Here is a 25,778-nt window from a genome sequence, read left to right on the forward strand (position 1 = left end):
TCACAAGAGTCGGACACAACTGAGCAAATAAGCTACCACCACAGGAGAGGTGTGAGAACCACGTGAGGTCCAGCGGTCCCAGCTGAACCCAGCATCTATCAGCCAAGTCCCAATCAACTAATCAGTGAGCTAACTAAATGCTGTTGTTTTATGCCACTGAGGTTTTGTGGTTGTTTGATATGGAGCAATGGTTAGCAACCATTCCCTTAATAATAGCTACCATTTATTGAGCACTTATTATGTGCCAGGCACTGTGCTGAGAACTCTATATACATTACCTTGTGGAATCTCCACACCACCCCTGTGTAGAAAATACCATATTCTCTCCATTTTGCAGTGGGAACCTGAGGCTCACAGAGGTTAAGGGACTGGCCCAAAGTCACAGAATTAGGAAGAGGAGGCACCAAAGTTTATATTGAGTTCTCTCTGATTCAAGAGTTTGTCACCAGGTAGGAAAGTGGCAGGCAGAGATCTTACTAAGACATCAGAAGACCTAGGGCTCACACATACTCAGATGGCCAGACCAAAATAAACAGAGAGGCAGCCAGAGAGTAGGCCCTTTTAAGGAGCTCTCCCCTCACTGGCTGGCTCAGGCTGGCCCTTGGACTGTCTCCCCGATGCTCGAGTCTAGCCACAAGGCCACCACACTGTCCTTAGAGTGATGAGACGGGAACAGAGACTAGAAACCGTCCGCGCTGGGTGGGAGTCCTGGTCTGACTTCCTACCAGTGGTGTCTCCTCGAGCATGTGACTCAGTCACTCGAAGCTCCATTCCCTCATCTATAAATAAGGAGATAAATTCCACTCCCCCCCTCAGAAGCTTTGACCCAGTTTACTGTCAGGGACAGTGCTGCCAGTGATGGGGGGATGGCAAAGCCCTCTGCCACGTTTGTGCTTGTCATTTTTTATTGTTACGCTTACAGCACGGGTCTCCATTGCGACCGAGCAAAGACATGGGTATGCTGAGCAGGGACAGGATTTCTTCCAGGTAAGAAGGAGAACTGGGGACGTTAAAAACAGAGAGAAGGGCAAAGATCACTCAGGTCTCAGGACAGCCCTTGGGTTGACGGATGGTCGATCCTCTGCCTTCTCAGCCAAGCTGAAAAGACCTTGAGTTTGGAAGGGAAACATCCTCATTTCATCACCCAGGGAAAGAGTCTTGAGCAGCAGAGACCACAGGGATGGCCGGTGAACTGCTGAGGCTCAAGGGAGGACTGCCCTTGGCTGGTCAGATTCCTCCCCGGGGCAGGGGGCCCGCGCGTCCTGCAGCCCTGGGAGTGGTGGCGTTTGGTGGGCTGGCCGTCTTCAGTGTCCTGCGTGCTGCAAGACAGCTGGAAGGGGGGGCCTCCATCTTGACCTTCAACTTTTATGTGCTTTAGTTTCTGCAAAAGCCTCCTTCATTTCTCCCCAGAACAGCATCTGGCAGCTCTCCTCACTCCTCTGTGTGCGATGGTTTCTTTGTTTGCTTGAATAAAGAAGCTTGTTACCGGGGAAAATGCCTCAGCAAGTGTCAGTGGAGATATCTGTTTCCTTGAAGAAACTCCCATAAAACCTTTCAAACTGCAGCTTTGGAGTCCCAGAGCCCCCTGGATCCAAAGGCCTCTCTGTATTCCCTTACCTTCTTCAGCCCTTGTTGGGTGATCTTCCAAGACTCACCTTTGCCGCAGGGAGGCTGAGCCCGACTCCTAGAGCCCCCGGGGTACCCGACGAGCTCACCTCCATCAGGGTACTTTGCTTCTGGTTGACCCCAGGCCGAGGCTTCCATGCTGGGCAGGAAAAGGGAGGGGATTTGTCTCTGGAGGGGTCGTTAGGGGACATCTGCCTGTCATTACCCCCTCGGAAGATTTCTCAAAGCCCCCCTGGGTGTTCATTAAGTTTCTAGCATCTGGGCATTACCTGAGCTCAACAGAGGGTGATGCACAGCAGGTGTCTCTGTCTGAGGGCTGCAGGCCTCGATCCTCAGCAAAGACGCTGAGAGACAGCCTCATCTTTTGCTCTGCTTTCCTTGCCCGCTGTTCCTCCCCTGGTCTCAGGCTTCATCCATTACATGCCCCTCTGCCTTTACACACAGGGGTTCCTGCCCCAGGATGCTCTTCTTCCTCCCGTGAACCCAGTTCTAACATCACCTTCTCAGGCATCCTTTTCTGACCACCTGGGAGGCCAGCCCCCTGCTCTCCCTCACACCTGCTAAATCAATTCAGTTGTGTCCGACTCTTTGTGACCCCATGGATTATAGTCCGCCAGACTCCTCTGTCCATCGGTTTCTCCAGGCAAGAATACTGGGGTGGGTTGCCAGGCCCTCCTGCAGGGGGTCTTCTTGACCCAGGGACTGAATCCGTGTCTCTTAGTTTCCTGCATTGGCAGGCAGAGTTCTTTACCACTAATACCACCTGGGAAGCCCAAAGCTCTCTCTTTGTGCCTGCTTTTATTTTAGGACTTCTCACATGCTCTTTTAATGGTCTGCCTGGATGTTCCCTCATTGCTCAGTCGGTACAGAATCTGCCTACACTGCAGGAGGCCCGGTTCAATCCCTGGGTCGGAAGGATCCCCTGGAGAAGGGAATGGGAACCCACTCCAGTGTTCTTGCCTGGAGAATCCCACGGACAGAGGAAGTAGCCTGGTGGGCTATGGTCTGCAGGGTCAGACACGACTGAGCAGCTAACACTTTCACTTTACACTTTCCATCCAGGCTGCCTTTGGCGCTGTGGGAACAGGGGTACTGCACAAACGGGAAGGGCAGTGAGCTAGCATGGGCATACCATCATACTGGCTTCCGGAGTCTCTGGGCTCATGAAAAACAGAAACAAATATGCAACACTAGTCCCCAAATACCTGGAATGATCCACCTTCTCCGGGGCCCCTGCATCTAGAGCCCTAGAAGAGAGAATCAGACGGTCCTGTTTGTTTCCACTTGGAATAGAGCATCATTCCTGGCTGTCCTTCCCTCCCTCCCGAGTCTCTGCAGAAGACCTAGGCTTCTGTTGCAGGCTGGGGCACTGATCTTGACTCTACCTGTGATGACTGGTGTTAGCAGGGCGTCCATGCTCAGGGCCACAGCCGCTCTTCAGAAAGACTGTCTTGGGGCCTCTTTCCTCAAGGGGACAGCAGGCACAGTGACCCCTGGGCCTCTCTCCAGGGCCGTACGTCATTTACCGTGAGCTCCAGAAAGGATCTCACAAGGGGTCTCGCTTTGTGATGGGAAGTCACCTGGACTCACTAAAGGAACTGAGACAAATAAATTCTGAGTCCCCACGGCACCTCAAACCTGCCGGGAGTCAACAGAACTGTCTTTTTGTCCAGGGTCAGTGTTCCTGAAGATGAGATCTTAGCATCCAGAGTGCCTTGATCCCCTAGCAACAAAAGTAACTAAAAATATGCTAAGCACTTCATTGGTATCAGGCAAGTATTACTCCATCCTATCCCCCTTCCAGTCTGGTGCAGTCAAACCCTAGGCCTGTCCCACTTGACAGATGTCAAAACGAGACTCAGGTTGGTGGCATGAGCTGATTGGGTTCATGGAGGGATCAGGTCTCGAGGCCAGTTAGACTTTGAAGCCCATGCTCCAGACTCTGTTCTCTGTGGCCCAACCGGCATGCCCAGGCAGCCCTGGTCTCCAAGACTCACCCCTCGCCAGGGTCAGCCCTGCCTATATCACCTCCTGAAAGCTGCACCTTGCCCCTGTGCCATGAGGGGAACATCCTATCCCGTCTGCCTGCTGCTGTCCAGAGCTGAGCCCCAATCCCAGCAGCAGCAACTGCCGCTCTTCAGCGCTTCATCGCCTGGGAGGCCTGGGGCCACCCTGGGTGCCCACACATTCCCTTCAGGCCTCAGTGTACCCCCATGCCAGGCTCACCGACCCATGGATGTTCTCTCATCTCAGCTGTCTTCCTTGGACATACCTTCATTCTTCCTCTAGATCTAAACTCCGCTCATCACTGGCTTCGCCACTTATCACCTGTATAGAGTGAACCCGGCCACCATCAACCCCGGACATCGGTGGGAGTACTACTATCCATGGTAGCGCTTGTCCTCACTCTAGAGAACCCCCCGACCCCCAAACTCTGAATGCATGAACTTCTGGGCTCTGCCTTTTGGCCACGTACTGCTGTGAGCAGTGGTAATACTAATCCAAGTTGTTTATCATTGAATAAGGCATATGCGCCAAGTGAAGGCAGGGTCTCTATGTTTTATCTCTTCTAATATTCACTGGGTTTCATGGTCCCCTTGTACAGATGAGGAAACTGAGTCTCAGTGGGAATGGATGACTCTCCTAAGGTGGCAGGGCTGACATTGTAGGCTGTCTTGGAGCCCAGCCTCTCTCTCCAACCCCTGGACACAGTGAGTGGACCATCTCCTTAAAGATGTCTCAGGTGAAGACATGGAAGCAACCTAGATGTCCATCAGCAGATAAATGGATAAGGAAGTTGTGGTACATGTACACCGTGGAATATTCAGTTCAGTTCAGTTGCTCAGTCATGTCCCACTCTTTGTGACCCCATGGACTGCAGCACGCCAGGCCTCCCTGTCCATCACCAACTCCTGGAGCCTTCTCAAACTCATGTCCACTGAGTCAGTGATGCCATCCAACCATCTCATCCTTTGTCATCCCCTTTTCTTCCTGCCTTTAATCTTTCCCAGCATCAGGGTCTTTTCCAATGAGTCAGTTCTTCACATCAGGTGGCCAAAATATTGGAGCTTCAGCTTCAGCATCAGTCCTTCCAATGAATATTCAGGACTGATCTCCTTTAGGATGGACTGGTTTGATCTCCTTGCAGTCCAAGGGACTCTCAAGAGTCTTCTCCAACACCACAGTTCAAAAGCATCAATTCTTCTGCACTCAACCTTCTTTATGGTCCAACTCTCACATCCATACATGACTACTGGAAAAACCATAGCCTTGACTGGACAGGCTTTTGTGGGCAAAGTAATGTCTCTGCTTTTTAATATGCTGTCTAGGTTGGTCATAGTTTTTCTTCCAAGGAGCAAGAGTCTTTTAATTTCATGGCTGCAGTCACCATATGCAATGATTTTGGAGCCCAAGAAAATAAAGTCTGTCAATAATATTATTCAACTATAAAAAGGAGCACATCTGAGTCAGTTCTAATGAGCTGAATGAAACTGGAGCCTGTTATACAGAGTGAAGTAAGTCAGAAAGAGAAGCACAGATACTGTGTATTAACACACATATATGGCATTAAGAGAGATGGCAATCACAGTTGTACATGCAGGGCAGCAAAAAAACACAGATGTAGAGAGCAGACTTGTGGGAGGAGGCGAGGGTGGGATGATTTGAGAGAATAGCATTGAAACATATTCATTGCTATATGTAAGATAGATGACCAGTGCAAGTTCGATGCATGAAGCAGGGAACCCAAAGCCGGTGCTCTGGGACAGCCCAGAGGGATGGGGTGGGGAGGGCGGTGGGAGGGGCATTCAGGATCGGGGGACACATTTGTACCCATGGCTGATTCACGCCGGTGTATGGCAAAAATCATCACAATACGTAAAGTAATTATCCTCCAATTAAAATAATTAATTAAAAAAAAAAGATATCGCAGCTGTCTCTAAGGCCAGGTGACCTCCGGCCTTAGAGCTCGAGGAAGGGGCTAAGCTGCTCTCCAGGCTAGAACCTCCTCTCAATACTTGTCCTGCTTTGATAAAAGCTCAGAATGAAACCACCGGGGACTCCAGCAACGGAGCGAGGATTTTACCTGTGAATTGCTACACTCCTGTGGGACCCCAGGCTCCTTCTGTATGTACAGACCAGCTGATGACCGTGTACAACGTAGCAAAAACGGCGACGGCAGCACAGGGAACGTGTCACGAGTGTCTCCCGGGTGCCTGGCTCAGGGCTGCTTTTCACAGGCTCCGGAGAGAGCATGTTCCCTGAACGATGTGGACGTCACACCGGCCTCAAGGATGCAAGGGACAAACACTCTTTCTGTTCTTCTTAGAAGCCTCAGCATCCAGTCTGTCATCAGGTCAACACACCCCATCCAGCCCACTTTTTCCACCTTTCCTTTACCAAGTGAGGTAAGGAGATTTTTGCTTTGTTGCAAAAAGGGGGGAGAGGAAAAAGGAAAAAAAAAAAAAAAAAACACATACTCTCAACAACCAACAAGAAATAATTAGTGCACACTGTGTCATTAAACACTAGACTTTAATTAAATCGCATGGAGATAAATACCTCTAACGACTGGAAATCTGGAGACCGTAGACAGCAAAGCACTCAGCATAATGGAGTAATAGACTCCGCAAATAGCGTCAAGTCAGGGATTCTGACTTGATTAAGAATCCGACTAAATTGGGTTATCACCTCGGAGGCTGCACCTACTACCTGAAAATTGCTCATTATCTTCCCCATTTGATCTTCTTGGAGCTAACAAGCCTTTGTGGAAATCGGTCCAGTGATCAAAGGACCCATCTATTTGGAATTCTTTCCCGCATCGGGGTCCTCATCATAGCCGTCGCCTTCCCCTCTTTCTTATTTGCAATGAATCATCACCCGGCAGCAGCCAGTGAGTGGGGAGGCCAGGCTGGAGGTGAGCTCTGCGATTTCTGAGATGAGCAGCCCTGTCGTCACCCTGCTGCGGGGACCGAGGCGCCTGGGTCCGGGAGGCAGCAGGGTGTCTCTCGCTCTCCTCTGTCCTTGCCGGCAGTCAGCCCCCAAGTCTAATCTCAACCTCTCCCTTGTATCTGATCTCTCCTTCTTCTGTCTCTTGCTGCCGCCCTAGGTCAGCACGAGGTCATCCTCATCCCAGGATGAGGATCTCCAGTCACTTTCTCATTCCCATCCTGCCCTGGCCAAAAGGACACTTGTAAAGTATATGCGCTCAGTCGCTCAGTCGTGTCTGACTCTCTGCAGCCCTGTGGCCTGCAGCCCGCCAGGCTCCTCTGTCCATGCAAATTTCCAGGCAAAAATACTGGAGTGGGTTGCCATTTCCTCCTCCAGGGGATCTTCCCGACCCAGGGATCGAACCTGGGTCTCCCACATTGCAGGTGGATTCTTTACCGTCTGAGCCACTAGGGAAGCCCATATATAAACAAATAAGTAAAGTTTATAGTTTCTTAGAAAGTCATAAGAGCTATGGGAAAATGGCGGGGGGGGGGAAAGTAGGGCAGGGAAAGGATGACCAGAGTTCAACACAGAAATTTTTTAAAGGGGGACCACTCATTTGACCCCTTACAACAATCTTGTGAAGGAATTCGAGTATTCTACCTGATTTATACCTGAGACAGGTGAGACCTGAAGAGGAAACGTAACTGACAAGGCGTTGAACTGCCAAGCAGGTGGGAGGTCTGGGGTTCAACTAATTCATTTACATGAAGAATAGAATATAAAGTTTTGGTAATTTCTGGTGATGGTGGTTTTACATATAGTTAGTTAGTTCAGTTGTTCAGTCGTGTCCGACTCTTTGTGACCCCATGGACTGCAGCACGCCAGGCCTCCCTGTCCATCACCAACTCCCGGAGTTTACTCAAACTCATGTCCATCTAGTCGGTGATGCCATCCAACCATCTCATCCTCTGTCATCCTCCTGCCCTCAATCTTACCCGGCATCAGGGTCTTTTCCAATGAGTCAGTTCTTCACATCAGGTGGCCAAAGTATTGGAGTTTCAGCTTCAGCATCAGTCCTCCCGATGAATATTTAGGACTTATTTCCTTTAGGTTGGACTGGTTGGATCTCCTTGCATATAGTAGACGGCCATGAAATGTTTCTGGGGTTGAAATCAACTGCAACTAGCGAACATGCGGCCAGAACACCTCCTCCAGCCCCTGAGTGATCTGAGACCCTGGAGCCCCTTGTGGTTCTGGGTGGGAGACACCCCCGGCTGCACAGATGAAATCCCGAGAGCAGATCCCTCTCCTTGTCTGGGTGCCCCATTTCTTTTTTTTAATTGATTTGTTTACAGGCTACCCTGGGTCTTGGCTGCTGTGTGCGGGCATTCTCTAGTTGTGGCGAGCAGGGGCTGCTCCCCGTTGTGATGCCGGCGTCTCCTGCGCCGGCTTTTCGGGTGGCGGAGCGCAGGCTCCAGGCCCACAGGCTCCAGGCTCACAGGCTCCAGGCCCACAGGCTCCAGGCTCACAGGCTCCAGGCTCACGAGCTCCAGGCCCACGGGCCCGGAGTTGCAGCGCGCGGTTCGGCGCTTGCGCCTGGCCAGCCTGCGTGCGCAGCTCTCAGGAGCTCCGTGCTGGGCTCACTGGCTGCGGCACATGGGCCTAGTTGCTACGTGGCAAGTGGAATCTTCCCTTACCAGGGATTGACCCCTGCCTTGGCAGGAAGGTTCTCATCCACTGTACCACCCGGGACGTCCTGCGGACCCCAGTTCCAGAGTCTGGCCTCTGGGAGGGAAGGTGAGAAAGGCGGATGCTGGGACTCAGGGATACGGGAAAGCTGGGGCAGAAAGACACTTATAATTTGGGGAGGGACCAAAGCCAAGGGGAGTCAATAATTCACTCGGCCCCTGTGAATATTCAGCTTTCTGGCTCCTTAATGTGGAGAGCAGCATCTTTGAATACACCTTTCTTTTCTTTGTTTGTAGTTTGTTCACGGAAACTTGGACGCCAGAGAGAATCATGGGAGTGGAGGGCGTGGTGGGGCGCTGGGACCCCTGGGGACAGGCTGGCTCCTTTCTGTGTAGGAGGAGAGATGCTGTGATGCTGAAATACCCACGATCGCTGTCACGTGGGCGCGAGTGCTAAGTCGCTTCGGTCGTGTCCAGCTCTCTGCAATCCCACAGACTGTAGCCCGCCAGACTCCTCTGTCCATGGGATTCTCCAGGCAAGGATAATGGAGTGAGCTGCTATGCCCTCCTCCAGGGGGTCTTCTGGACCCAGGGGTCGCACCCTCGTCTCGTGCACCGGCGGGCATTTCTTCACCACTAGTGCCGCCTAGGAAGCCCCAGTTACCAGCACATTTTGGGTGCTTACTGTGTGCTGAGTGCTTCAGCTACCAACTCACTCGCTTGTTCACTCATCCAGCCTCCAGGCTCTGGAGCTGAGCAGCTTCTATTTCCAGTACCCGACTCTGTGACCCTGGGCATGCTGCTAAATCCTCCTGATGCTTCAGTTTCCTCCTCCGTGAAATAGGGTGATGGGGAGAAGTAAATAAGTGAGCACAGGGGACAGTGCCAGCAACAGTGACTGGCATGTCCTTAGAGCTCAATAAATATTATTGCTATTGACATCATCATCATGCATCTGTTTATTCTTTTCAGAAATATTTGCTGAGTGTCCCGGCCAGCACTAGTGGTAAAGAACCCGCCTGCCAATGCAGGAGATATAAGAGATGCAGGTTCAATCGCCAGGTCAGGAAGATCTGCTGGAGGCGGTCATGGCAGCCCACTCCAGTGTTCTTGCCTGGAGAATCCCAGGGACAGAGGAACCTGGTGGGCTGCAGTCCATGTGGTTGCAAAGAGTTGACTGAAGTGACTTAGCACGCATGCGTTATGGGGCAGGTACTCTGGAATACAACAATGAAACTCACAAAGGGGTTCTGACTTCAGGGAACCTCCACTGGCTCACAGACAATAAACTGATTTGGAAAAATCAATGAACAGACCAGATCAGATTGCGGTAAAGGGTGAGAAGACGATGAAAGGCTGACAGGTTAGAGAAGAATGCCATTACTTAGGTGGTCATGTCAGGGAAGGTCTACTTGAGGAGGTGACCTTTAAGCTGAAATATAAAATATGAAAAGGAGTGCGGGACAGAGCCCCAGGCAGTGGAAACGGCAAGTGCAAAGGCCGTGAGGTGGGAGGCAGTTTGATGTGTTTGAGGAAGAGAAAGGAGATCCCCGTGGCTGGAGAGTAGCATGGAAGGTGAAAGTGTTCGTGGCTCAGCCGTGCCCGACTCTTTGTGACCCCGTCGACTGTAGCCCGCCAGGCTCCTCTGTCCATGGCGATTCTCCAGGCGAGAATGCTGGAGTGGGTTGCCATTCCCTTCTCCAGGGGATCTTCCCGACCCAGGGATCAAGCCAGGGTCTCCTGCTTTGCAGGCAGAGTCTTTACTGTCTGAGCTGACAGGAAAGCCTGGAGAACAGCGTAACCTTCTCCACATCTCTCTGGGGGATTTGGAGCATCTTGAGGATGTGGAAGAGGAAGCCCAGAGAGGTGCAGAGTTTTGCCCGAGTATTCACAGCTGGTATTGAAAAACCGAGGTCTCTCTGACTCCAGAGCCTATGTTCCTAATGAAGGCCCCAGACTGTTCCCAAGAGGGAGCACAGGCCCCCAGGAAGGCAGCCCAACTTGAATAAGGTCAGTGTGAATTTGTGTTGACTCTGAATGAGGGAGTATACTATGAGAGAGGCAGCCAGGGCCTCCGGGAGGCTCAAACCAGCCACTCTCAAAATGCTGCTAAAGAGGGGCCCCGTGAACCCTCCTTAACGACCATGTCACAGGCACCTCCGACCAGCAGCTCTGGGCGTTAAACCAGCCGTGCAGGGCGATTTGAAGTTGTAGTACGGGCTCGCGCGCAGAGGGGAAAGGAAGTGACTCGTGGGGCCGGCGGGTTGGGGTGCTCACGGAGCCCCACTCAATTGCCAAGTGCTGTGTCTACACGCATCATTTAATCCTCATAGTCACCGTCAAAGCCTCAATCGTGTCTGACTCTTTGCGACCCCACGGACTATACAGTCCATGCAATTCTCCAGGCCAGAATACTGGAGTGGGTAGCCATTCCCTTCTCCAGCGGATCTTCCCGACCCAGGGATCGAACCCAGGTCTCCCACATTATGGGCGGCTTCTTTACCAACTGAGCTCTCGGGGAAGTCCGTCATAGTAACCGAGAGTTGCACAAAGGACCGTCCTTACCGTAAGACCGCGGGGCTTATTGATATCAGGTAGCTCACCGGTGGTCACCCAAGCAGGAGGCAGGGTGCTAGGGTAGAGTTCAGGCCCAGAGCCCCACCCCCGCCCCGGATCTAGCACTGGGTCCAGGTGATGCTGAGCTCAGGCTGCGAAGATGCAGCCCCAGACTACCCGTGTTTGCCACAGTTACTAATTGGCCAGGTTCTTTCATGCCAGAACCTTCTGAGATATGGTCACATTCATTCACAACCAAGGGAGCCATGGGTCAGGGAATCCCAAACTTCTTAATGAAATTCCGAGGCACTCCAGGGACTGCTGGGTAACAGCTCTGGGAGATGTGCCACCTTTGGGGACACTGAGTTGTTCTAATGGAGTGTGACCAAATGCGATCTGGGCGACACTCCCTGGAGAGGGAGAGGGAGCGTCTGTGGCTGTCCAGGCAGAACCAGCTCACAGGAGACCCCAGCTGACCCGGGCTGTCTTTCTAGGAGGGCGGGGCCTGCGTCTGTTTCACCACCGAGCCTCCCGGACCGTGGCTCTAGCAAAGGGCCTGGAGCATCGTCACGGGTACCAACAAACGGGTGCCCTGTGATGACAGTACCTTGTGCTCACTGGGTCCTTACTAGAACTGGACCCTCTGCTAAGAATTTCACATGGATACAACCTCAGAGTGAATGTCTGAGTCCCATTCCCCACAAGGTCCGCTTTTGTTGGATTAATTGGACATGGGCATTTTTTAAAGCTCTTGTCTCTAGCCAAGGTGGGGAGCGTTGCTTTTCATCCTTGTCTCATCTGATCTTTCCATTGGCTCTGGCAGGTGGTTGGTATTAATGTGCCCATTTTGCAGACGAGAAAGCAGGTGCTCAGAAAGGTTAAATAGCCTGTCTAAGGCCACACAGCGAGAGAGAGGTACAGTCAGAATCTGAATCGAGGCAGCTTGACTGACCTGGCCTGAACCCCAAACCACACAGAATGAACAGAGGGAACAGGGGTGTCCTCAGCGCCCTGGGAGAAGAAGGAGGTGGAGGCAGGCTTAGGAAGCACCTGCAGAGGCTACAAGGCCATTGCCGTCATCACAAACTCCTCCTAAAAGGAAAGACTCCACTCACGGACAGGTCCCATCCTGGGCTGTTTCTAGAACAAGAGGGACACCTTTCTGTGCCTGTAGCCTAGCCCTTGGATGAGAAATGTTTGGACTCGGGGCAAGTGTTCAACTCAAGGACAAACAGCTCACAGACTGGACAGCAGCCCATCAGGGGGCCTAATATTAAACAAAAAACAAAAACAAAAAAACTTCCTTTTGTGACACAATCCCAGTTTACACAAGTTAAATAAGCATTTATGAAATTAATTGCTTGATATTGCATTTTACAAGCCAATGAGTAGATCAGTGTACTGTTCACATTTTCCTCTTTAATCCCAAATATCCACTTTCCTTATTGTATCCTCTAATCAGCTTATGTGCTGCCCTTCTGACTGTAATGATCAGCGCCCTAGGGCAAAGCATTCATTCATTCATTAGTTCAGTCCGTATCTCTTCTGTGCCAGGAAGGCTTTTAGATGCCGCAGCATTTTCTTGTGGGTAACCACGCATCAAACCGCGAGGAGAGAGGGGACCGGAATTCGTGTTGATTTTTGCTTGCCTTAATATAAAACAGGATTGCCTGCGTTTCGGAATTCGCTAGTTTATCTTGCACGGCCAAAGCCCCAGTTATCTCTGCTTCACTAAGTCTTGAGATTGGTTTGGAACTTGAACATATATTCTTCGAAACCATTAAAAGTGGTTTAATTGGCTGTTCAGGGATGTCCTCCACTCTACTGTCTGCATGGATCATCCCCCTCCGTCTCTCCCAAGAACTGGGAGGCTGGAAGCCCTTGGCTGGATGATCCACTCCCCTGGATTTATTAATCTTGCTCTGGGCCCCAGGAGCATCTGGCTTCACATTGCAGACCCAGCCTCTGTTCACAGCCGCTCATCGAAATCCTACCAGAAATCCTACCAGAAATCAGAAACCCACTGGTGCCCACTAAGCCTCATGCAAAGGGGCAAAGCCAGTCTGTGTCTTCCAGACTCTTTAACGAGCCACCCCTTACCTTGATAAGCATGGAGATGGGCTGGTCCAAAGGGGGACCTCAGGAAGGAAGACCGGCAGCCACCTGGGATCATGGAGCACAGCAGACAGGCGGTGGCCTCGGGAGTCAGTGTCCGGATCTGCTGGTCAGCCACCAAGCATCCGTACAGACCTGGGGCTGGTTCACATGCAGGCTGTCCCGTCCCTTAGCTGTGTGACCTTAAACAAGCCACACAGTCCCCTTGAGTCCGTCCAATTCTTGGGATCTCTGAAAATTAAGCAAGGCTATATATATATGCATGCATGTGGCAAACTGCAAGAGATTGGAAAGTGTTGGTGCAATGGCTGGTTTATTTTTATTCTTTTTAAACATGTATTTATTTTTATGTGGAGGATAATCACCTTACAACATAGTGCTGACTTCTGCTATGTGTCACCATGAATCAGCCTTAGGTATGCACACGTCCGCTCCCCTTGAGCCCCCTCCCAGCCCTCCAGGTTGCCCCAGCTCCCTGCGTTGCATAGCACATCCCCGCTGGCCGTCTGTCCCGCAGACGGTGACGGGCACGTTTCCAAGCTGTTCTCTCCATCCGTCCCACCTCCCCTTCCCCTCCTGTGGCCACAGTCTGTTCTCCATGGCTGTGTCTCCACTGTAGTGTTACTCTTATTATTTTTTTAGGTCAAGATTAAATTGTCCAAACAGCATAACCTAATTGTATCCTAAACCATGTTCAAGTCTGTATTTAAGCTACTCAGAAAAGCAGGTAATTATTTTTAAAAGTCACTTAACATTGAACAGACAGGACCTCTTAAAAGATGATGTCACCATCATGGCCAATACAGAGTTTTCCCACACTTCCTAAAGCCCTTTTGCGTATACTGATCTTGCTACTTTAGCATTTGCTCACATGCAGACCAAATAAACACGCACACTTCTCACAGGGCACATGTGGGAGAATAGCATCGACTTGATACGGCGTCACACTCATTTCAAAGTCAAAAAGCTGCAATAATAATACAAGAGGTCCAAGACAAGGAACTGAGGGAGGGAGAGGCCTGCGGTACACGGTGCATGGGTCATGGATGTAATGGGAAAATCCAGCAGTCTGAAGAGCTGCTGGGGAACTCAGAGCGGCAGTGGTTGGTTTAGAACACCAGTGCCCGGTCACTGGGAACTGGACACCTCATTTTTATTTACTGTTATTTGTCAGAATGTGTCGTCTCACCCAACCCCAAAATGCTACACGATGCCTACGTGTGTATTTTGTATACATACTCAGTGTAAACACACATGCATAATAAATGTCTGTGTCTCTTACAAAGAGAGATATGGAAGTCGACTGGAGGTCTGGAGATAGAGACAATGAATTTCTAGATACTTTCTTGAAGTCACTTCTAGATCCTGTGTGCGTACTTAATCGCTCAGTCATGACCTTTGCAACCCTTTGGACTGTAGCCTGCCAGGCCCCTCTGTCCATGGGATTTTTCAGGCAAGAATACTGGAGTGGGTTGCCATTTTCCTCCTCCAGGGGCTCTTCCTGACCCAGGGATCGAAACCGCATCTCCTGCGTCTCCTGCATTGCAGGCAGATTCTTTACCTGCTGAGACATCAGGGTTGCCTGGCAAAGGCTTTGTTATTTAACAGAAACTTACTGCATAGTTGATGAATGAATATGTTTAAGAATCCATGATTCGTGTCTGTGTATGTGTATGTGTGAGAGAGGATGCGAATGTGTTTCTGTGTAGTTACAACAGTAACTCAAGGGACAATACCACATTTAATATAAGTTCCCAGCAAATAAAATTGCTAGAAAAAATACTGAATAAAATAACAGAACACACAGATATGAATTTTTAATCTCCCTCGCTTTTTTTTCTTTCTTTTCCTTTCCAATTAGGGTTGCCAGGTAAACAACATGATATCCATTTAAAATTGGATTTCAGACTTGAAAAATAAATAAATTGTGTAGTATGTCTCAAATGTTGCATGGTGAAATATTACATGGGATATTTGGATGCTAAAAAATTATTCATCCTGTAATTTTTATTTGTTAAATCTGATGACCCTACCTGACCATTCCAGACAACAAGTCTAAATTCTAGCTCTTTTTTTTTTTTTAATGTCATTTTCGTACTCAGAGGCTTTCAGTGGGTTTTCGCCACCTATGAGATCAGGACAAACAAACCCCCAGCATCTGACTCTGCCCCCTGCCCCCCGCCCAGGGTGGATGCCTGACCACTGCTGGGTAAGCCCTCCCCTGCTCAGGCCTGGCCTGGCTGCTTAAATGCCTGCAGGCAGCTGGGGGCAGAGACCGAGTATGTTTCGGTTTGTAATTCACATCAGTCGATTCTCCCAGATAAAGTCACAAATCACCGGTCACGGAGTCCTGGTGTTTCATGCATACAGTAGTATCCTGCTCAGATTCAAGCCACACGCCCACACAGATGGAAGCCTACAGAGCCTTTTTCTCTACCTTTCCAGACACTAAAACTGCAATTAGCTTTCCTCTAGTCATGGAGGGGCTTGTAAAGAGCCTTATCGGAGATAAAGCCTCTGCAGTGGGTCATCGGCTGTAACTCCTGACCTGGTGCGGGGGTGGAGCGTGTCACCCTGGCCCCCGGGATGGCGTGAAGGCTCTTTGGAAAGTATTCTCTCCCTACCAGACACCCACAGGCTGCCTTAGCGGGTTTGGAAAACACAGGGCTGTAGAGTACTTGAAGGAAAGGTAGGACTTGAAGAAGGCAGAGAAAGGGAGACCTTTAGGAAAGAGGGAGAGGCAGGGTGGCCAGGGTGGGACAGATGCAAGGTACCCCTCGCCTCCTGGGGAGCATCCTCTGAGTGTCAGCTCATCCGGAAAAACGGAATCCCAAGCCTGCTTCTCAGGGCGGTGAAGGGACATCGTGATGGTCTGTGGGAGGTGTCCTTGGCAGTCTACCCTCAGTACACGTTCACTTTCCTTTCCTTAATGCACAGCCTACAGGGGGCACCTCGGCAGCCTCCTTCCAAGGCTGGCTTCCATCAGGATGGCAGGAAACGGAAGCCACGCTGAGCTCAGCAGCCGTCTGAGGCTCAGCTGATGCGGAGGTGTGAGACCCTGCCTCCAACGCTCTTGCCCGCGGCACATCCGAGACACTTCAGGGCCTGACACCTCTGCTGGGCAGTCCACTCTGCCCTGGCCAGTCTCAGCGATGCCAGAAAACCTAGGCTCAGCTTCCATCCTCCGAAAACGGCCTGTTGTTCGCCAGACTCTTTTCAGCCGCTGCATTTTCGGAAGAGCACGAAGGCTGGCACCAGGGCTGTGGCCTCATTTTTCAGACGAGGGGATCAAAGCTCACAAATCTGATGTCACCAGAGCTGCCGGTCACCATGGTCACCAGGCTGAGCCGTTTGATTCCAGAGCTGGGATCTTCACCCTGGGTCTCTGAAGAGGCTGGAGGTGGATTGTGGCTCCAAGAGCACTGGTTTCAAACTGCCATTTTTTGTCTCTCTTTCATCCTGGGAATAGACTGCAGTCCCTATTAGCACCCACACACCCCGGGCCCCCAGAGGCACCCAGATTTGCTTCGAAAGCAGCCCATGGCCGCTCTCAAAAGGAAGTCTCCCCACTCCCTCCCTCACAGCTACGGTTTAGTTTCTTTATTTTCCTGGGTGGGTTTTTCCTTTATTTTTCTCTGTAGCTCTGGTCCTCTTTCCCTGAAAATACAGTTAGCTGATATTAAAAAGAAACACACAATCACTAAACACATTTTATATTGTCTTTGAAGTCTAACGGCCTCCGGCTTCCAGATTGATAAGTATGCAGTTGGGGTGCAGACCCAGACGAGCTGGGAAGCGGGACCTGCTGCAGCGCTGCTCCCTGGAGCCCAGGGCAGGGGGAGGGCCTGCGGGGGAGCCTGGGCCCCTCGGAGAGGCGCTGAGTCCCAACAGGGAGGGGGTGGCTGGGGAGATGTGCACAGGGTCCAGGGAGAGGTGGTCCCCACAAGGCCCTCTGAAAGAAAATCTGATCTCTCAGAGGCTGGGTAACTGGGGCTTCTTTCTCAAGACAGTCAGGCAGTTCAGTGTCCAGCTCTTTGTGACCCCATGAACCACAGCACACCAGGCTTCCCTGTCATCATCAACTCCCAGAGCTTACTCAAACTGCTGTCCGTCGCGTTGGTGATGCCATCCAACCATCTCATCCTCTGTCGTCCCCTTCTCCTCCCGCCTTCAATCTTTCCCAGCATCAGGGTCTTTTCCAATCTGTCAGTTCTTTGCATCAGGTGGTCAAAGTATTGGAGCTTCAGCTTCAGCATCAGTCCTTCCAATGAATTCAGGACTGATCTCCTTTAGGATGTACTGGTTGGATCTCCTTGCAGTCCAAGGGACTCTCAAGAGTCTTCTCCAACACCACAGTTCAAAAGCATCAATTCTTCGGTGCTCAGCTTTCTTTATGGTCCCACTCTCACATCCATACATGACCACTGGAAAAACCATAGCTTTCATTAGACAGACATTTGTTGACAAAGTAATGTCTCTGCTTGTTAATATGCTGTCTAAGTTGGTCATAGCATTTCTTCCAAGGAGCAAGCGTCTTTTAATTTCACGGCTGCAGTCACCATCTGCAGTGATTTTGGAGCCCCCCAAAATAAAGTCTCTTACTGTTTCCATTGTTTCCCCATCTATTTGCCATGAAGTGATGGGACCGGATGCCATGATCTTAGTTTTCTGAATGCTGAGCTTTAAGCCAACTCTTTCACTCTTCTCTTTCACTTTCATCAAGAGACTCTTTAGTTCTTCCCTTTCTGCCATAAGGGTGATGTCATCTGCATATCTGAGGTTATTGATATTTCTCCCAGCAATCTTGATTCCAGCATATGCTTCATCCAACCTGGCATTTCTCATGATGTACTCTGCATAGAAGTTAAATAAGCAGGGTGACAATATACAGCCTTGACATACTCCTTTCCCGATTTGGAACCAGTCTGTTGTTCCATGTCCAATTCTAACTGTTGCTTCTTGACCTGCATACAGATTTCTCAGGAAGCAGGTCAGGTGGTCTGGTATTCCCATTTATTTAAGAATTTTCCACAGTTTCTTGTGATCCACACAGTCACAGGCTTTAGTATAATCAATGAAGCAGAAGTAGATGTTTTTCTGGAACTTTCTTGCTTTTTCTATGATCCAACGGATGTTGGCAATTTTATCTCTGGTTCTTCTGCCTTTTCTAAATCCAGCTTGAACATCTGGAAGTTCACAGTTCACATACTGTTGAAGCCTGGCTTGGAGAATTTTGAGCATGACTTTACTAGCGTGTGAGATGAGTGCAGTTGTGCAGTAGTTTGAACATTCCTTGGCATTGCCTTTCTTTGTGACTGGAATGAAAACTGACCTTTTCTAGTCCTGTCACCACTGCTGAGTTTTCCAAATTTCTCAAGACAGGAAGAGGGAAAAAGAAAAGTTTTGCGCACTCCAAGGCTTCCCAGGTGGCTCAGTGGTAAAGAATCCACCTTCCAACGCAGGAGACGCAGGTTCGATCCCTGGATCAGGAAGGTCTCCTGGTCAAGGAAATGGCAACCCGCTCCAGTATTCTTGCCTGGGAAATCCCGCAGACAAAGGATACTGGAGGGCTACAATCCAGGGCGTCACCAAGAATCGGGCACATCTTAGCAACAGAGCAGGCATGCACACACGCAAATCCATTCTTGATTCTCTGGTTGCCCCTGGTCCCTCTGACCCCATCTTATTTCCGCTGTAACCACCCCCAGCTTCCCATCCATCTCCAATTGCTCCCACCCCATCAGCCCATAAGGTCTTTACTTTGCTCCCGGCTTCCTGTGATAGAAACGCCCCCTGTGTGTCCATGACCCGCCCAGGGCAGGGCTCCTGGGTTCTGACATTCCTGTGAGCACTTCACACAGTGCCAGGCATGACGTTCGTCTCTGTTACTAAACGTGAGCCCCGTGCTGGGCCCGTGCGTGCCATTTCGTCCACAGATGGGAAACCGAGGCTCTGAGAAGCCTGGGAGCTTGCTGCCCCGTTGCCTGGGTGAAGCCTGTTACCTCTTGGGTTCCAGTCTAAGCGGCCCTTCCTTGGGGCGGTTCTCTCTGACCCACCCCCCCCCCCCCCCCCACACACACGGTGTCCTGGTAGCACAATCACAGGGCGCCGAATGAATCGTTTCTTTGCCGGCTCTGTCTCCCTGCTCATCTGCGGGAAGGCGGGCATGAGCGCTTGGTCCTGAATGCTCAGCATGGACGCCAGCTCCGAGAAGACCCCGGGAGATGTGTGCTCTTTGAGGAGTGAACGGTTTCCTGATTTTGCGCACCTTGAGCTCTCTGGACTTTCAACTGCCTCAGGTGTAGGCAGGTGGGAAACAGGTCCCCAGCATCAGCTTGCTGCAAAGGTGGCTTTTTATTGCTAGGTCCTAGAAAATACTTTGAAAAACTCCACTTTCCTTCCTCCAATTAAAATGACAATATTCATTTTAAAAGTTACAAATAGCAAAAGCTAGAGAGGGCGTGAAGAAAAGGGAACCCTCCTACACTGTTGGAGGGAATCTGAGTTGGTACGGCTACTATGGAGAGCAGTCTGGAGGTCCCTGAGAAAACGAAAAGTAGAGTTACCATGTGATCTAGCAATCCCACTCCTACACGTATTTCTGGACAGAACTATGCTCCAAAAAGATGCTTGCACCCATATATTCATGGCAGCACTAGTCAAAATAGACAAGAAAACAGCCTCGGTGTCCATCGACAGATGAGCGGGTAAAGATGTGGTGCATAAAATACCTTCAACAATCGCATGTGATGCCTCTTCTTAAAGTGATGACATCTAACAACCTTAAGATGGACTGATGTAACTATGGACGTAATGTGACTTTTCATTTTGATTTTAACTTGGTTTAATGACTATTTTGCCTTACATCTGTAACTGTATAATGGGTTTTCTAACCGTCTAAAAGCTTTTAGTTTACAAATAGTTGTCCAAGCTCCTATGAGTGCCACAGCCTCCTCCTCCAACTATTACTTGGAGCCCCTGGATCAGACATCCTCACTATGAGGATTAGGAGAATATGTTGCCTCACCAATTTAGGGACAACGCCCCTTGTCAGCTCGGAAGCAGTTGTGGAATGAGAACGACGCCCCTTTTCCCTAGGCAACATAATTCTCCTAAAAGAAAAGGGGGGAATGAGAGTCATTTCCTAGGCAGGTTGATAAGAAGTCTAGGGGTCCCCAAGGAGAGAGAGGTCTGGGATATTCAAGGAGGAAGGAAGGACAAACCTTTTTACTTTTTTTCCTCTACATTCCTTAGGATTATATAACAATAATGTATCCTGCCTGAGGACAGTCTTTGGATCAAACCCTCTGACTAATTCTGTTATCTTAAAATGTAAATTATGGGAGTAGGTCTGGTCTTTACAAGGATGTATCCTGCCTGAGGACGATCTTTGGATTAAACCTTCTAGCCAACTCTGTTATCTTAAGATGTAAATTATGGGAGTAGGTCTGGTGAGGTCTTTACAACCTCCAGACATTCTTTGGATTCATTGGAGAGTATATAACTCCATTGCTAATACTAGCAAAGGGGGTACTCTTTTGCCCCCTTCTGATGCCTATGTCAGAAGCTTTCTCTATCTCCTTTATACTTTAATAAAACTTTATTACACACACACACACAAAAAGATGTGGTGCATATATACAATGGAATACTACACAGGCATAAAAAGAACGAACCAATGCCATTCACAGCAGCTTGGATGCCATCAGAGATTATCAAACTAAGTCAGACAAGTACCATACGATAGCATTTTATGTGGAACCTAAAATACGACACACATGAACGTATCTATGAAACAAGAACAGACTCATAGAGAACAGATTGGAGGCTGCCAGGGGGAGAGGTTGGGGGAGGAAGGAAGCGGGTGGTCGGGGTGAGCAGACGTAAGCCTTCGTGGACAGAGTGGGTGAGCAACAAGGGCCCACTGCACAGCGTAGAGAACGCCACTCAGCATCCTCTGACAAACCATCGCGGAAAAGAACATAGAAAAGAGCCGTTTGTAGGTGCAGCTGAGTCACTCTGCTGCACGGAAGTAATGAACACAGCATTGTAAGTCAACGCTACTTCAGTAAAAACAACAGCAATGTCATCGCTTCATAGCCATCGGATTGGAAAAAGTTTCGAATGGGGAATGGTGTGTATTGACAACACTCTGTGGAGAACCACATTCTGGAAGACCCCTGGCAGTGTGATGGGAATGGAGTGTTGCATCCCTGTGTTCCCCTTCACCCCACGCCCGGGGCACTCCAGGGAAACCCCCTCACAAGTCCGTGGGGGAATCCGGGCATTCACTCTTCGGGGAGCAGTTGTCTCTCTGGAAAACTCTGCAGCAGTCAGAGGCATCGAACAAGGTTTATACATAGAAGCACAGATAGATCTTAAAAACACAGCATTAAGAGGAAAAATTAAGCAACAGAATGAAATCTATAGTCCAATACCATTCATGTAAATGAAAGCTCCTTCAGCCGATGGACGACACCATATGTTTTACGGGAAGCCTCCATGTGTAAGGAGATACATTGGGGGGTTAGAGTGGGGTTCTGCGGTGGGGAGAGGGCAAAGAGGGGGACCAGGGAGAAAACCCAGCCAAACAAAGCAAGGAGTGAGGCTGTGAAACACCACATGGTACCGGGTGAGTGAGGTGTGCGGAGGGCTTGATCTACTCCTCTTTCAAGGAAGAGGTGGCCACTGACTCATCAGCCGTCCACCTCCTCTTCTTCCTGTGGGTTCCCGTGGGGTTACAACAGATTTGGACAGGGTTTCTCAACTCCAGCACTGTTGACATTTTGCCGGGGGGACCGTCCTGCCCCTTGTGGGATGTTTGGCGGCAACCAACTCTCCCCCCAGCTGCTGGCGGCGCCCACTGGGCTGCGACAACCAGTGTCTCTAGACTTAGCCGGATGCCCCGGGAGCCGCTCCTGGGTGGGGACCTCTGGGGCAGAATTAAAGCCTGGAAACCTGTTCCAAATCTTCCAAGTAAGTGGGCCACACTTGCTGACACACACACACTCATACACACACGCAGAAGCTTGGGGTCTGGAGCTCCATCTTGAAAGCTGCCAGCTTTGCTTGCACGTCTGAATCACGGCTCCAGAGATTCCAGTTACAGCCTATAACCACGTCTGCCTTGGGCTTCCTCCTAATTTTAACCAGCAGCTGGATTTGCATAGGATATTTGCATCTGAGATTACCCATGGTTCTCTGGGAGACACAGTTGATAGCAGACGATGGCAAGAAATATATATAATTTCATTTCAGCTTGCAGGGGAGGAGGGGGAAAGGAGGCGTGTTTCGGGAAGGGAGGGGAATTTGCAATGCCTGGTGCACTTGAAGAGGGGACGCAACGCGGGCGTTGCGCTGGTTCCTGGGCAGCAGGGACTGTCTGCGCCGGGCTTGAGTATTTGGTGGGCAAATGAGTGAGTAACGCAGCAAATGAGCTGGGCTCCCTGAGACCCCCTCAGGAGGGGACTGCTGTTCCCAGTGGAGGAGAGAGTGGCGTAGATGGTCTCCAGTCCAGCACAGAGACCCAGGCTGGCCCAGGAGCCCAGCCGCCCACCAGCACTGCCTGACGGCCGACTGTGTGCTTCCCAGGTGCTTTCCCCACGTGGGGCCGTTTCAGCCCGTAGCCCACCCCTCTCAAGGAGAACGTTACCTTCCTCTTTCACTTTATTTTTTATTGAAGGATAACTGCTTTACATTGCTGTGTTCATTTCTGCCAGACAACCACGTGAATCAGTCATAACTATGTATATAAGAGGAGGAAACAGAGGCTCCCAGGTCTCACCATTAGTACAGAGCAGAGCTTGAGTGGAAACAAAAGCCAGACTTGAAAACCAGTCCTCTCCCCGACCCCTTGGTGAGCTATCGCCGACTTGCAACGTGTATGTGCCACGTGGGCCAAGGCTTAACCAGTGAACTCCCTGCTCTCCTCACACCCGTCCCCAGGCACCCAAGGTTGCTCACACTCTCCACTCTGCTGACCCCGTGACTTGCAGTACTCTACCTTCGCATGTCATTTATTTTTTCTCTGTCTCTCTCCCCTGGTCTAGACCAGGAACGTCTTAGAAGCAGAGAACATAATTGGCTCATCTCTCTCTCTCTCTAGTGCTCAAGAAATAAACATGGCAAAATCTTAGCTAATTTTTGACTGGGAACAGGAGAGGAACCAATCCACATCATTGCAGTGCAATACTACCTCGTTCGGGAAGCTTCCTGATTTTCCCAGAAGGGAGAGACCTTCGGATGTGATCTTTGCTCTAAGTCACGTGTAGCAAGAGGCATCCGATATTCCTGATCACATTTCACCCTGCATAGTTGATCTCTGTGAACCTGCTGAGGACTCCTCAAGCCCAGCTGCTTCTGCAGTCTCAGTGCCTCGAACAGGGTCTTACATGCAGGAAACAGAACACAGAAGACTGGGTGGATGGATGGATGGATGGATGAAGGGATGGATGGATGGATGGATGGATGGATGGATGGATGGATGGATGGATGGATGAAGGGATGGATGCATGGATGGAAGGATGGATGGATGGATGGATGGATGGATGGATGGATGGATGAATGGATGGATGGATGGATGGATGGATGAATGGATGGATGGATGGATGTGTGGGTGGATGCATGGGTAGATGGGTGGTGAAAAGGTAAGACAGTGGACGTACATTATATGATGGGCATATGTTTGGATGGAGGTTTAATAGTTAAGTGAGTGGATACATGGATGGTGGATTTATGGATGGTAGCCGAACAGATGGAAGAAGAGCCAATGGTGGGGTGCTGGGGAGAGTGAGCGGGTCAGTGAATGGGTGGATGGTGGGATGCTGGGGAGAGTGAGTGTGTCAGTGAATGGGGTGGATGGATGAAAATTTGGGTGAGTGGATTAATGGTTTGGAGGGTGAGTAACTGGGTGGTGAAGGCTGGATGGGTCTGTGGCATGGGAGGGCGGCTGGTTGGTGGGGTGATGGCTGCAGAGATGGAAAAGACGTCCTCCCGTCTCCTGAGAGCACAGTCAGCCGCCTTAAGTAAGACGGCCTGCCGTGCTCCTGTCCACCCCCAGGCCCCCCGAGAGCCTCCCTGCCTATCCTGCTCCCTCCCTCTGAACCGAGCCTCCAAGGTGCCAGATGGGCATCTTCCCAGGCAGCTCAGCTCCAGCCTCTGCCTCTGCGCGGAGCCATCCTCGCTGTGCAGAGATTTAATGCTTAACTCCGGCTTCTTCCCGCTCCTCACCTGCCTGAGGAGGTAGAGGCAGCGATTTGCATATTTATTAAATATCTCTTAGCAGGATACACAAGCAGCCTTGCTACATCCCGCTCCCAGAGTCGTCCTGCTGGCAGACAAGACCGAGTGTGATCAGCGTGGCATCACCGCCCATTAAATAGCTGTTTCAGGGCCCAGAGGGCTACAAGGGGAGCCAGGGGCCGCGGGGTGGGCAGAGCTGACAAGGCCCTGGAGGCCAGCGTTCCGTTGTCTCCCAGCTGTTGGGCAGTGGGGAGTTTTCTGTTCTCCACCCAGGAGGAAGGGCTCTGAGGGGCTCTCTTCCAGCCCCCTGCTCCACGTGGCACCACTGAAATTCAGCGCTTCCTTTAGAAATATCCCAGAGGAGGGCGTTTAGAAGCATCTCTGTGTTTCTTTCACTGCTCAATTTATGCAGAAGTCCTTCCTAAGGTCTAAACTGAAGTGAGCCTGTCTTTGCATAGGTGCATTGCGGCTGCGTCGTCTTTGGCCAAAACAGGACCGACATCACCACGGGTTGGGATGTCCCCTCCCAAGCAGAGCCATCCCATGAAGTCCAGCCTTGGAGCTAAAGTGTCTGGGGCCTGGGACACCAGTGCCCTCTGTTATCTGGAAAGGAGTCCTTGGGTGGGGGCTGGGTGTCCGACTGGGGACCGGATGTGCCCCGCTATGAACTGGGGTGAACCTCCCCCTACAGACAGGGCACCCCACCTCTTCCTCCCCTTTCTTGTCACAATTCCGAGACTGGGGTTCAGATCCGAGGATGTGGTTTCTGCAGTCAGATATCCCAGGTGCTGACTGACCCCACCTCACCTCTTATAGCTGGGTGACCTCGGGAGGGTGGCAGACCCTCTCTGAGCCTCAGTTTCCTCATCTGAAAGTGAGGATGATGACGATGATACCCACCTCATGAGTGATTCCAGGGAGTTCCGCACCCCAGGAGGTGAGCTCGGTAAGGAAGCTCCCCTCCCCCAGGACAGCAGGAAAGGACCAGGCCCTGTCCATCAGGGTCTCCCGCCCAGCGTCCCGCCCGGCGAACCCCAAGTTCACTGAAGGACGTTCAGGGCTTAGCACAGAGCCCGACTTTGGGCTGAACACCAGTTGGTCGTTCCTGTTGTGGAACCATGGAAAGTTGAAGTCCCAGATGAGGCTGATTGCCTGCCTGCACTCCCCAGGGAGACGGCAAGAGCGCGGGGACTGGGATCTGTCCTGTGTCCTGCCGGCCGGATCCTGCGCTGAGCGTGACTCCTCCCAACCACCCTCAGCTCGATGCTCCAAACACAGCCCCTTGACAGACGGGGAAACTGAGGACCAGAGGGAGGAGGGGACACACAGGACCACGGTGAGCTGGGGACCCACGTCTCTCTGCCTGTTCTCTTCCCAGACAAGTCACGAGGGGTCCTTGACTCAGAAAGAGCCCAGCACCCCAGGAAGAGGAGGCGGAAACCTGCCGACAGCTTTTCCAGCTCCTTCTGCCCCCACCTCCCACCCCCCTGGACTGGTCCGGGCTGCAGCCTCATAAACCTTCCTGAAAGCTCTCATAAATGCAGAGCCTGGCTGGCTCCAAGTCCGCTGCTGCAAAAAAGCAAAATCTCTGGTTGTAAAGTAATCCCCAGAAAAATAAAA

The sequence above is a fragment of the Cervus canadensis genome, chromosome 24 (genome assembly GCF_019320065.1).
Source record: "Cervus canadensis isolate Bull #8, Minnesota chromosome 24, ASM1932006v1, whole genome shotgun sequence".
NCBI lineage: Eukaryota > Metazoa > Chordata > Mammalia > Artiodactyla > Cervidae > Cervus > Cervus canadensis.